We start from the raw sequence: 14,150 nt of genomic DNA, 5'->3' as shown, positions 1-14,150 counted from the left end.
TAAATCTGTTCTGTGCAAATTAATATTTTTACAAAATAAAATAGGTCTACAATATTTGCTCTTCGCAAAGTATAGAATACTCGACTTTTTTGTAAGGCTGTTTGTTTAATAATCATAGCTGTTTAAAGATGTCAAAACACTTTTTACACTTTATGACGAAATTTTGAAAATTCACGGCCCTGTTGTTTGGTTTCCCCGTAAAAGTCTGAGGTCCGATAGCTATGTTCATGATATTGCCAATCACGTAAAACTATTTTTTAAAATCATTATGCAGTCACGTAGCCTAGTCACCTGATGGACCGATCACTACCAACCAGGAAGTTGAATCATGATTTAGCATTGCCTCCTACCACTAGTTTATTTTATTTGAGAAACTAAAGCCCATACCTAGAGACATTAGTATTAAACAACATATTTCTTTTTGCTTCTGAATTATTAATATAAGCAGTGTTGTTCCGAGGTGCAGATCTTTATTTTTACCTCCTTAATATCCCAGAAGGCAGTCTTGACCACTGTTTGTTTCTCAACACCGCAGTCACAACATGGTGATGATCTCATTTTCCATTTGTATAGAACATTCCCATATTCCTGTCATTTTGTCAGAAATCAAATTTGGTGCAAGCATCTTGAGGCTGATCAAGGCCAGGTAGCCTTTCTTCGATGAACGGCATTTCCGAACTCTCTGGGAGCGCAGACTTTCTCCATTCACTGCTCACGGAGATCTAAGTAAATAGCTACAAGGTTGCCTGCCACAAAAATAGGCCGATGTCTCGGTCGAAGCATATCAATATGTAGATCATCGATATCTGCATACCGGGCGAGTTGGCAGCGCGGTTAGGGCCGCGCGGCTGTGAGCTTGCGTCCGGGAGATAGTGGGTTCGAATCCCACTGTCGGCAGCCCTGAAGATGGTTTTCCGTGGTTACCCATTTTACACTGTAACCGTTCATCACCATGCCATAGGCATGTTAAGAGTTTTAGTCAATTATACAGGGTGAAGCGTAATTCGCGCACTCGGGCGTCGCAGCGCGACTCCTCACATGCCAGCAATAAAAAAATGTCATCATCATCATCATCATCATCATCTGTTTACCCTCCAGGTTCGGTTTTTCCCTCGGACTTAGCGAGGGATCCCACCTCTACCGCCTCAAGGGCAGTGTCCTGGAGCTTCAGACTCTTGGTCGGGGGATACAACTGGGGAGTATGACCAGTACCTCGCCCAGGCGGCCTCACCTGCTATGCTGAACAGGGGCCTTGCGGGGGGATGGGAAGATTGGAAGGGATAGACAAGGAAGAGGGAAGGAAGCGGCCGTGGCCTTATGTTAGGTACCATCCCGGCATTCGCCTGGAGGTGAAGTGGGAAACCACGGAAAACCACTTCTAGGATGGCTGAGGTGGGAATCGAACCCACTTCTACTCAGTTGACCTCCCGAGGCTGAGTGGACCCCGTTCCAGCCCTCATACCACTTTTCAAATTTCGTGGCAGAGCCGGGAATCGAACCCGGGCCTCCGGGGGTGGCAGCTAATCACACTAACCACTACACCACAGAGGCGACAATAAAAAAATGTATCTTACAAAATTTCGTCTTGCGAGTATATCCGGTAGAAAACGGACGTTGAAGTGTAGCAATCTGGCAACACTGTAACCATATGTAGGGTAACTACCGCTGTCAGCACGTTCTCATCGTGCCATACAGTTGGTGCAGTGGGTAGAGTTTTTGGTTGGCATGCAGTAGGTCGTTGGTTCGCCTCTACGCGCACGGCCAACTCGCCCGGTGGAACGAAGAATTTAACCTGATACTATGGCTTGATTAAGCCATGTTTTCAAGATGTATTGTGTGCTATATGTTTGATATTTCTTCTATGCAATGTGTTTACGTGTTTTATTATTCCCAAAGTGTTTTATGGTGATGGATTCGATACCAGCGTTGGTTGATTTTATTTTGAATGTAATTTGTTAGGTAAACCCAGGATACGCGTATATGTTCAGTGTAGTATGTAACTGTTGTGTTCGAATAGACCATGTGTTTGATATACGGCGATGCAATCTCGTGTGTAAAAGTAAGTGTACTAATGGAATGCATACATTCCACAAACGTGATAGTTAATTCAAGATATGATTCAACAAGAAGGTGTCATTTTTATTAGCCTAGTAAAATAATAGATGCCATTTAATATCACTGTTATAGATAAATAAATCCACGTATCAGTGCGTATTAATCAAATGCCAAGCGACAACTACAACTGTGAATAAACTAAAAGGACGTTAAGGCATACTATATATATAATTATTGCTTCAGTCTTGATTATTCCTTTGTTTATGTATTGTAATATAGCATCATCTCGTGTACTTATCGAGTGATTTTATCAGTATAATAAAATGTTTAGCAAATATTTTTCTACGAAGATTCTTCTCATTTAATAATATTAGTGTATTCCTCTCACATTATAGAGAACCCTACTTTCATTATATTTTATGTAGTGCCTATTTCTCTTACGAACGTTCCACTGCCCGTATGCTTTGTGAGCTCCAGGCGTTGACGCAATGTAAGTAGGGAGGACGAGACTTTAAGCCCGGGAAATGATTTCTGAAGGTTCTCATCCAACAATTCCATTTATACATCTGTTTGTGAAACCGAATTACGTAATATTTGCCCTAATATGCCCAGGATGGGCACAAAACCAGGCAAATGCTGGGGCTGTACCTTAATTAAGGCCACGGCTGATTCCTTCCAACTCCTAGGCCTTTCCTATCCCATCGTCGCCATAAGACCTACGTGTCGGTGCGACGTAAAGCCACTAGCGATATCTGCATGAATGTGCGGTTGGTAGTTACTTAGGATCTTTATGTATTCATTCACTCATTCATTCATGTTGCAGGGTGGTGTGGTATAGGAATATGGGTTAGCATTGGAAGCCAATAAGTTGAAGTTCACCTTCCTTTAAATTATACGCATGGTTGTGTTAAGCTGAGTACCAGTTCTCTTCATGAAACTGTGGTACAACCAATATTCAGCAACAGAATAAAGTAAACTAAATGAACAGCAAAGAGTGTACTGGACCCCAAATAGTGCCACAGAGCGTCGAGAGAATATTATTTCGTGTCATGAGTTTGGCAGCAGTCCTCCATAAGGTAAGGGTGTATTCTGCTCGAAGGGCGGTTCGAACCTCCGCAGAGGTGTGCCTGAGCCGGAGTTTAAGTACGGTAGAGTGGCCGCTCCTCCATTCTGTTACTCCCCCCCCCCCCCTTCCACCAACAACGCGTGGCAACCCATCCACATCTTGACCATGCCCAATGTTGCTTAACTTCGGAGATCTCACGGGACCCGGTGTTTCAACACGGCTACGGCCGTTGGTAGTCCTTTATAGATGTTCACTGAATAACAATGTCCACCTCCGTACCGTAACGGTTAGCGCTATTAGCTGCCGTGCACGGGGGGACCGGGTTCGGTTGCCGGTACTGCCAGATATTTAAGAATGTCATGCAGCTCATCCCCAGTGGGGGCGTGCCTCAAAAGAGCTGCACCACCCCTATCTGAGAACACGATCTTACGTACTATTGAAAGACAATGTTCTATCAAGTGATATACACAAATACTCGTACTTATTGTGCAGTAGTTCGGCCCCGCGGTGTAGGGGGCAACGCGTCCGGCGGCCCCGGGTTCGATACAGGTCCGGGTCAGGGGTTTTTAATTGTAAATGATTAATATCCCTGGCCTGGGGACTGGGTGTTTGTGTCGTCCTTAACGTTCCTTTCCTCACATTCAACACTTTACACTTCCGCAATTTCCAAATCTTTGTAAGTGGACGCTCCGACCAAACATCATTTAAAAAAATTGCGCAGTACAACAACGACTGTCACCAAGGTTTAATTATTAATGTGGCTGGTTACTTTCCTGATGTTTCTGAGTTTAATTTCCTGCAGTGGAAATCGTTACTTAAATAAGAATGGTCTATAACTCGACATGCAGCTCTGTGGGAATAATGGATGTTCTGCCCGATCATTGTTCACGGCATATTTCCGAGGAGCAAGTGTTCCGGCTCTAATCTCGAGGGGACAGCATTTTGAAATGTTAGACCATAGAAAAGAAGAGGGTCCTGTTGCGCCAAGTTACATAGTCAAAACTCAAATATAATAGTAGTAATCGTAATTGTAACTGTAACATTTTATGGTCACCATAGGACCACTCCAGTCAATTAGACTATACAAAGAAAATTTAATAATAATAATAATAATAATAATAATAATAATAATAATAATAATAATAATAATAATAATGTCCACCTCTTTGGTGTAGTGGTTAGCGTGATTAGCTGCCACCCCCGGAGGCCCGGGTTCGATTCCCGGCTCTGCCACGAAATTTGAAAAGTGGTACGAGGGCTGGAACGGGGTCCACTCAGCCTCGGGAGGTCAAATGAGTAGAGGTGGGTTCGATTCCCACCTCAGCCATCCTGGAAGTGGTTTTCCGTGGTTTTCCACTTCTCCTCCAGGCGAATGCCGGGATGGTACCTAACTTAAGGCCACGGCCGCTTCCTTCCCTCTTCCTTGCCTATCGCTTCCAATCTTCCTATCCCTCCACAAGGCCCCTGTTCAGCATAGCAGGTGAGGCCGCCTGGGCAAGGTACTGGTCATACTCCCCAGTTGTATCCCCCGACCAAGAGTCTGAAGCTCCAGGACACTGCTCTTGAGGCGGTAGAGGTGGGATCCCTCGCTAAGTCCGAGGGAAAAACCGAACCTGGAGGGTAAACAGATGATGATGATGATGATAATAATAATAATAATAATAATAATAATAATAATAATAATGTCCGCCTCTTTGGTGTAGTGGTTAGTGTGATTAGCTGCCACCCGCGGAGGCCCGGGTTCGATTCCCGGCTCTGCCACTAAATTTGAAAAGAGGTACGAGGGCTGGAACGGGGTCCACTCAGCCGCAGGAGGTTAACTGAGTAGAGGTGCATTCGATTCCCATGTCAGCCATCCTGGAAATGGTTTTCCGTGGTTTCCCACTTCACCCCAAGGCAAATGGCGGGATGGTATCTAACTTAAGGCCACGGCCGCTTCCTTCCAATCTGCCCATCCACCCGCAAGGCCCCTGTTCAGCATAGCAGGTGAGGCAGCCTGGGCGAGGTACTGGTCATCCTCCCCAGTTGTATCCCCTTACCCAGAGTCTCGTTCTCCAGAACACTGCCCTTGAGGCGGTAGAGGTGTGATCCCTCGCTGAGTCCGAGGGAAAAACCGACCCTGGAGGGTAAACAGATAAAGAAGAAGAAAGAAAAATAATCGTTTTACGTCCACTAACTACTTATTCTTTCGGTTTGGGGAGACGCCGATGTATCAGAATTGTTTCCAGCAGAAGTTCTTCTGCGTGCAGATAAATCTACCAACTCTAGGTTGTCGTCTTTGAACAACTTCAAATACCGATGGACTGAGCCGGGATCGAATCTGCGAGTTTGAGCTTAAAAGGTCAGCGTTCTACCATCTGAGCTACTCAACTCGGCCTTTGGGATATTGACAGGATGTTTAAAGAAGATGCGATTCCTGACACAATGTGAATTCAACTGACTTCATAACTTGATTATGTTTTTCCTTGAGAGATTGGAAATCGTTTCCTCGAGATAGCGAGATTGGGCCTCTAGGAGGTATTTGCCCCTTCCAAAGCTCAGTTAGTTTTCATAAGGAACTACACCATGCACTGATTACGAGAACGAGGTCAGGCATATCGGAGACTACTTGTGACCATGTTAAGATAACTTACTGCATCAGTGGCACGACCTATTGCTCCGATTAGCGTTCCAAATATTATCAAAACCTCGTGAATTTCATGTCAAGAGCCCTGTTATCTCTTTTACACAAGAAGACGTAACTTGCCAATATTTCTCCAGTCGTATGTATGTCATCAGTATCAAAACAGTAGTTTTCCATCAACTGTCCCGTATAACATACATTATTTTGAACTTCTGACCAGTGTAAGCGTAATTATGAGAAATAGCGTAGTTTATTACGATTGTACAGTACCGTCCATTGATTCGGGAGACAAAATGTTTAAATCTCATCTTTGGTCTTAGGCCTACTCTCCCGTACTTACTTCAGCACCAAATATACACAGCTGTTCTGATTAGCCCCAAACTCTTCCTTCCAAATACACAGTTCTAAATAATTAGGGGAATATGTTTTTGGACGTATGCCATGCTCACAAAACAGTAACTCGCACCCAGGTATATTACCAACTAAACCTTTATTCTTTAGCGTTGAAGTATACAAAAGAACACCGATGGATTCGCGTTCATTTTCAGAACACAAACGGAAATGTCCAAATAGGGTGGAAAACAAAGTGATAACAGTCCTCCAGGGTGGATTTTTATCAAACTTGGAGAGCTTCAGAATGGTGTATATCCTCCACGAGCATTTATCACAGCTTGGCAGCTACGTGGCATGCTCCGTATAAGTCGACGGAGGTCACGTTGCGGCATCAGGTCCCATTCTTCACTAAGAGCCTGTTCGAGGTCTTGGAGAATCTGTGGTGGAACAGGGCGCCCACGAACACTTCTGTTAAGCCTATCCCACACATGCTTGATTGGATTAAGGTCGGGACTCACTGCTGGCCATTCCATCACTTGAATTTTCGGTTCTCGCAAGACAGCTCTGGTGATACGCGCTACATGAGCCCTGGCATTGTCGTGGATGAGTACGAATTCAAGGCCAACACCGTATGCAGCAAACAACACATATGCTGTAGCAGTATCTGCTCGATGTACCCGCAGTGGTAAAATTACCACTGGCGACGACAAGATCTGTACGGCCATCAAATCTGATGCCACCCCACAGCATCACAGAACCTTGTCCGAATCGGTCGCCTTCCTGGACAACATTTGGCATGTACTGCTCACCGTGGTGTTCCATACATGTTGACGTCCATCACGCTTTGTCAGGGGAAATCTGGACTCGTCTGTGAACAACACAGGTCTCCATTGGTGAAGTTGTCAGTTGATGTGCGTACGGGCAAACAGAAGGAGAGCTGCGCGATGTTGCTGCGTTAAACGGGGAATTGGATATATTTTGCAATTGGCTTTACGTCGCACCGAGACAGATAGGTCTTATGGCGACGGTGGGATATGGAAGGCATAGGAGTGGGAAGGAACCGGCTGTGGCCTTAATTAAGGTACAGCTCCAGCATTTGCGTGGTGTAAAATTGGGCAAAACACGGAAAACCATCTTCAGGGCTGCCGACAGTGGGATTCGAACCCACTATCTCCCGGATGCAAGTTCACAGCTGCGTGCCCCTAACTGCACGGCCAACTCACCCGATAAAGGGGCACTGGAACAGGACGTCTGGGTCGTAAGGACACTTCTCTTAACCTGTTCCTTACTGTCTGGTCGGACACTGTGACTCCAGTCACCCACCTGAGGTCTTGTTGCAGTTCTCTGGCAGTTGCTGAACGACGCCGCAACGCGCAGATGGTCAGATATCGGTCATCCTGTGGGGTTGTCATGCATCCACGACCTTGACCAACCCTCCTTGTGAACTGGCCTGTCTCACTGTAGCGATTCCACTGGCGGTGAATAACTGACGAAGAGACATTGAAATCCACAGCAACACGACGAAAAGTCCATCCTTCCTGGATCAAAGTGATTGCTCTTGCAACTTGAACCTCGTTAAGATGTCTAATGGGATGTACTGGTTGACCTACAACGTGCTCTAATGACCACAGTGGTCTGTGTACCTCACAACAACACATGGACACACCGCTATTCACTTTGTTTTGAGGGGTCAACTGACAATTTAATGCATGGCTACGCCTACAGATGGACTATAACTTCGATTTGATATACCCTGAGTAGCTAAGGTGTCAGGGTGTGCTGTACGACCGTTGGAATCCCATCTACCAAATAAACGTTCACATACCAGACGTTACAAAACATGCGCCCCTAATTTTTGAACTGTGTACATTCAAGCTTGTAAGTTTTACGTAGAGATTATACAGTTTGTGTATAGTGTGAAGCTCCGGTAACAGGCGCTGGCTTAATATATCAGAAACGTAATACAAGCTTGACATTAAATTGCTCTATTTGTCATAAAAAGACCTTTTAAAATTATTCCTATTTCACACTCAGGTTTGTTTTATTACGCTTCATTTGTGGAATATTTACAATTCGTTTTCAGTAGTGTTTTGAAGAAACGTTACACTTTTATGTTACTTGTTCCCACTAGGGTCACTCATCTGTAAATATTCCACCTTTTATTTGCTAGTTTAGGAAAATATTGATCCCGTCGCCTGTGCTGTTTAACTCTGTACTCCCTTTCTATTGTAACAAATGACGATCGGGCTGCTGTTTGCGAAAAGCTGGGAGACGTAAATATGAAAACATTTCGTCTGCAGAAATGCCCTACAGCATTGTCGACACATGGCCAACTCTCTCTGTGAGGAATATTTTACAACAGCTGTTTCCTTGGAAGAGACACAGGGGGAGGTCACTCTTTACACATTGAGATTTGTTTGTACTTTTCCGACAAATTCGAGGTCAGGCACCTGATATCGAACCACAGCAACAGAAACAGTGGAATCTCGCTCTGCGAGACCACACAATCATTGCAGTTCAGATTGATGTGGCAAAGGCTACTCGCTAGCCCGCCGAATAAATATTCACTAAATGGTCCAAGTTGAAAAAATTATGTGAAATATCACTTGGCAGAACCGAGTGAATTACATACTTGGTTAGGTGCTTGCGTTGTATGTTCAAGGTTTGAAAAGCACGCCTCAATAGAATTGACTGGCATTTAAGAGTACGTAAATGCGAAACGCATGTTAAAGTCGTAGTGCAAAATTCCGATATGTCACCGTCTATTAAGATCGATAACACTTGTCAACCAGGAATTTAAATGCAGAATGCGTTTTTCTCGGTAGACCAACTTGCCCAAAAGAATAGCAACAGCGGTAACAGCAGATGCGTAGGTACCATAAACCATAGATAAGTATAACTTTAGAAAGATAAATCAGCCTACTAATGTTTCGCTTGTCTATTTGTGTATTTTAGATACTGTTTGGGAAATAATAATTGAATATTAGACTAAAATAATAGTGAAAATAATTATAAATATATTGTAAGTAGATTTATGTACTACTAGTAGATAGACCCGTGCTTCTCTACGGTATTCTACCTTGTATAAGGCCTTCTACGTAAATTACTGAAAACGAAGCGAGTAAGATTAAGGGTATATTAAATTGCATGTCCCTTAGCGCTATCCGAGAAACAAAACGGGTATGACCCCATGCATTGTTTCCAATGTAATATGCGCGTTTGACGATAATGGCAGGCCACATTTCCTACTTCCATGCACGATCGAGTTCGGGAGTTTCTACTATAACGGCAGGCTCACTTCCCAGCTGCTATTTACAATAGAGATGTTGGTTTTCTTTCATTATAACGACAGGCTTCATTTCTTAATGTCAGTCACAATCGAATTGGAGAGATTTGATTATAATCGAGAAACGCAGAACTATTTAACGTATAAAAATCCAGATAAGACAATAAGTCATAGGACCAAATTTGAAGATCTCTCGAAATTTAGCAGGTATTGAATAAACTGCTTTATGAAATGACTTACAATTTAGCCAGCAGTTACCCCGAAACGAAAGTCTGCACCGTAATTGATATCACCTCCATATTTCTATACTTTACAGGGCAAAAAGTTATACACTTCAACAGTTTGGAATTTTTCCTGAAATGAAAGAGTGTCTAGTGACCAAGCGAAATAATGTACATAAGAAAAGTTGTTTAATATAAAGGGATGAAATGAAATGTCGTATGGCTTTTAGTGCCGGGATATCCCAGGACGGGTTCGGCTCGCCAGGTGCAGGGCTTTCTATTTGACACCCGTAGGTGACCTGCGCGTCGTGATGAGGATGAAATGATGATGAAGACAACACATACACCCAGCCCCCGTGCCAATGGATGTAACCAATTAAGGTTAAAATCCCCGACCCGGCCGGGAATCGAACCCGGGACCCTCTGAACCGAAGGCCAGTACGCTGACCGGTCAGCCAACGAGTCGGACAATATAAAGGGATGTTTCACATATAGTCCACGGATTTTACGGAAAATCAATAGTATAAAAGAAAATGGATGAAAACTGTTCTGGTTTTCCTATAAACCCCCAGACTATTCAGTGACTTTTAAATCATATGCATATCTACACCTTCACTTGGATGACTATACTCTAAATATGAAGTTAGGTCGAGATCTATCGCACCGTTTCGTCGTGATGATGAAACAGACGGACAAACAGACACGAAAGCTAAAAGCCACTGTCACGGTCTTGAGTTGGCCTAAATTGGATAAATATCTGAAAAAACTGTCAAAACAAACGAAAGTACAGACAGCGAACCCCTACAACTTTATTTATATATACGTGTGAACTTAATCCCTTCATAGATGATATTTGCGATACGTGGAAGTTCTTCTAAAGAGGACAAAGTAAAGTCAGGTAATAAAATAAAAATAAAAACGTTCATTTGCTTCTTTGTGCCTCTTCATTATTATACAAATATATTCTATTTTCATAAAAACAGTTTAAAGTATTTTTTAAAGTAAAAAACACCAGGTGGCCTAGAAACTTCTTTGTTTGCGCTAAATTCAGGAATGATTAAGTTTCTCATTATCACGCATGAATTTGTACAGTTTGTTTTTGAAAATGCATTTCTGAATATACAATATTTTATGAGTCGAGACTGTTTACTCCCTCAGTTCATAAGTTGTTACCTTGTTCAGTGTACTCAACTAGTGTTGACAGCTGAAAGCAATTCTGTAACTATGCTGACTCACTGTTAGCTTTCTTGTAGTAACATGAATCGTAGGTTATGTTATTGATGACTTTCGTTCAGGCGTGTTCATAGTGTAAGTTATTCCATCCGAGCTCTACTTTGTGTCGAATGTATAGTATAATAATTCAGTGAAGGGACAGATAACCTAGAAATCCGTCACGTAAATGTGGAAATGACTCAGACAATTTATATTACATGTGTGGACTGATCGCTGCGAAGCATCAGGCAAAGTGCGTTACCCCTGCTATAAGACCAGCTTATCGCCTGTACTTTGGACAGAGTGCTGGTGACCTGGAAAAAAGAAAAATGGACATCTCATCTTTGCTGAGTTTCTTGTGTCAATTTGTTGCGCGAGTGGGTGTGAAATTCTCGTTCATCTATTCCTAATGCAGTAACAATGGGTTGGATAATAATACTAATATTATTTGCTTCACGTCCTGCAGGAGTTCCTTTACGTGCCAGTAAATCTACCGACACGAGGCTGACGTATTTGAGCACCTTCAAATGCCACCGGCCTGAGCCAGGATCGAATCTGCCATGTTGGGGTCAGAAGACCAGTGCCTCAACCTTCTGAGCCACTCAGCCCGGCTAATGAGCTCAATGTAATAGCAAGATCACTTAAAGATCGCTATTTCTGTCTCTATTTTTGTACCGCAAAAATCACTAATGAAGCCGTTCTTGCCGTATCAGACCATGGGTGTCTCTAAGAGGTAAAATTATGAAATTGCTTCTTCCATATTTTTGGTCATGTAATGCGTACTGGTACTTTAAAAAAAATGCTTGGAGCATTTTGTGGTGAACGAAGACTAGTCCGCCCAAGAAGGCTGGACACAATCAAAACAGATGCCAAGACGTCAGTATATCATATCAAGGAAACTGTAAGGAACAGATTAACTTGACAAGTCATGAAGTCATGTTCCATAACGTGTCTAAGAGTCGATCTCGACTGAAGAGATAACGTGACCATAATTTATTCTGTCACACGAAATACAGGTTTCTTTGTAAAAGGCAAGGTAATATTAGATATCAGTCTAATAAACCCATTGAAATGATAGGCCAACTAAGCATGCAGCATATGGACAGGCAGCATAAGGCACATACTTCTGTTACCTTCATACCGTTAAAGCCAAGTATACGATTTAGACAATGACTAGAAGTAAGACAGTTGCTTTAATCCATTCCAGAAGATTACATTTTAATATACTGTAGTTTATAAGTACAGGTTTCTAACGATTTTGCCAGCACCGAGGTGAAGGGGTAGCGTGTTTGCTTCTTACCCGGAGGCCTAAGGTTTAATTCCCGGCAGTCCATGTATTTTAATTCTGGACTGAGGACTTGAACGGGGTTCGGTCAAGCCATCTAGGTAATTGGCTGTCGCACTGACCTGACCTCGTGGCACTCCAATATCTGAGGACCATGATAGGACGTGCGTGCCAAGAGAGGGATGGGAGGGTGTTGACTATTTTATTTTGCCATGATGTAGTTCGTAAACGCACTTCTCCATGGTGTAGGGGAAGCGCCTCACTTCGTTTCCAAATGCCTTACCACTATCAAGACTATGAAAGGCTCCACCGAATGAGGTTTTGTCTTGTTGTACAGTTCCTTACACAAAACCTGAGCGGACTCATGCGAGGAACAACCAGCGTCCAACTTTGTAACCTCGTTACGTGTCATAGTCTTTGCTAATCAAATAGTTCTTGTCTTACTTTTTAACACACTGTGCCATTAAACTAGACTAGATCTGTTATATTAGGAAAGTGGTAAGCGGTGTTCAGGGCAATTCGTAGAGAATGTTAAAGTTTAAAATCGTTAATAGAACATAAAGGGAGCTGCCTACTGAGGCGGTAAAGGCGTGCTCATTTCATCCGAAAGGACGTGGGTTCAAATCCCCGTCATGAATTGGAAAAAATATTTCCATTCTTGGAGCGGCACATGGCCCTGAGACTCATTCAGCCTACACAAAACACGAGGCCCAAGTTAATTCCTCTGAACAAGCCACTCTACCCCACTAGAGTCATGGTCCATCATGACCTGTACAAATGTTTGTGTGCTTTTTTTTAATAAAGTTGTACCATTTTATTGATAAAGTGTAGACAGAACTTCACGTATTAACCAGTTAAGAAATCTCTTCGATGAAACATTCCTTCCTTTCGGTCGTGCTTGCACCCTCGGGGACTTACCTATTGGGCCGATCCCTTCTTGCGTCAGGAAGGACTGGCTATTTTACGGAAACCACGAAGGATTCTACACACCGGAAGTGTAACATATTTCGTTAAGAACTTCCTTTCTTTGAGATCTAATTTACTGGGCCAACTGGCAGGACAAATCGGGACGTCTCAATTCTCACTCAAGCAGCCTAAATGGGGTTTAAAATCAAAATACTTGAACGCGGTAGCTGAAGCCGTACGATTATTATTATTATTATTATTATTATTATTATTATTATTATTATTATTATTATTATTATTATTATTATTATTATTATTATTATTATTTCCGATGAGACCTGCTAAGGTCAACGTGCCAATTTCAATTCAGTTCTGCATACTTTGTTGTTTTCTCTTCCGCTCCTTCCAATATTTTTTCATCCTTTCACTATGCTGTTTCCTTCTGTCCTCGGACCACTTCGCACCAGGCGTCTTGTTCAATCTTCCTTGGAATCCATACATACATACCACCCTCTTTATAAAAATTTCTCTGTCCACAGTTTCTTCTTCTCTTATATTATTTCTTTCTAAATCTTTCTTTACTCCTTGAATCCAGCTAGTTGTTGCTATTTTGTCCCCAAGGTATTTTCTTCTTCTTCTTCTTCTTCTTCTTCTTGTTATTATTATTGTACCAAGCGTGGGAATAAGGAAAATAATTGGCCCCAGGTCTGCACGAGGTAGCTGAAAAGTTAAGAAACCATACGCATGAAGTATTAGCTAAATTTCTCTTTCTTTCCTTCTTTCTTCCTTTCTTTCTTTCTTTCTTTCTTTCTTTCTTTCTTTCTTTCTTTCTTTCTTTCTTTTCTTTTTTTGGATTGTTTCAAAAATTCACATAAATACAAATATAACACGGGAAATAGTAACAGTTAAGAGAGAATATCAATAATTTGAAAGATATGATAGTTTAGAAAATACCAGACACATACACAATTTAATTTAAGGTAAACGGTGATGAATCAACTGTAAAAGTGCTAGCTGAGCTACCATCGAAATCCACACTCGAAAAGAGGGTGCACACACTAACGGCATGTCAGCTTCATACCATATTACAGATAAGTTACAGCAATAGATTTAGATTGTTATTCATTTTCTTACCTTGAGGAGAGAACAACAAGGCAAAATTA

Source organism: Anabrus simplex, chromosome 4 (genome assembly GCF_040414725.1).
Source record: "Anabrus simplex isolate iqAnaSimp1 chromosome 4, ASM4041472v1, whole genome shotgun sequence".
NCBI classification, from domain to species: Eukaryota; Metazoa; Arthropoda; class Insecta; order Orthoptera; family Tettigoniidae; genus Anabrus; species Anabrus simplex.
The sequence above is the reverse complement of the archived record's forward strand: the minus strand, read 5'-3'. Positions refer to the sequence as shown.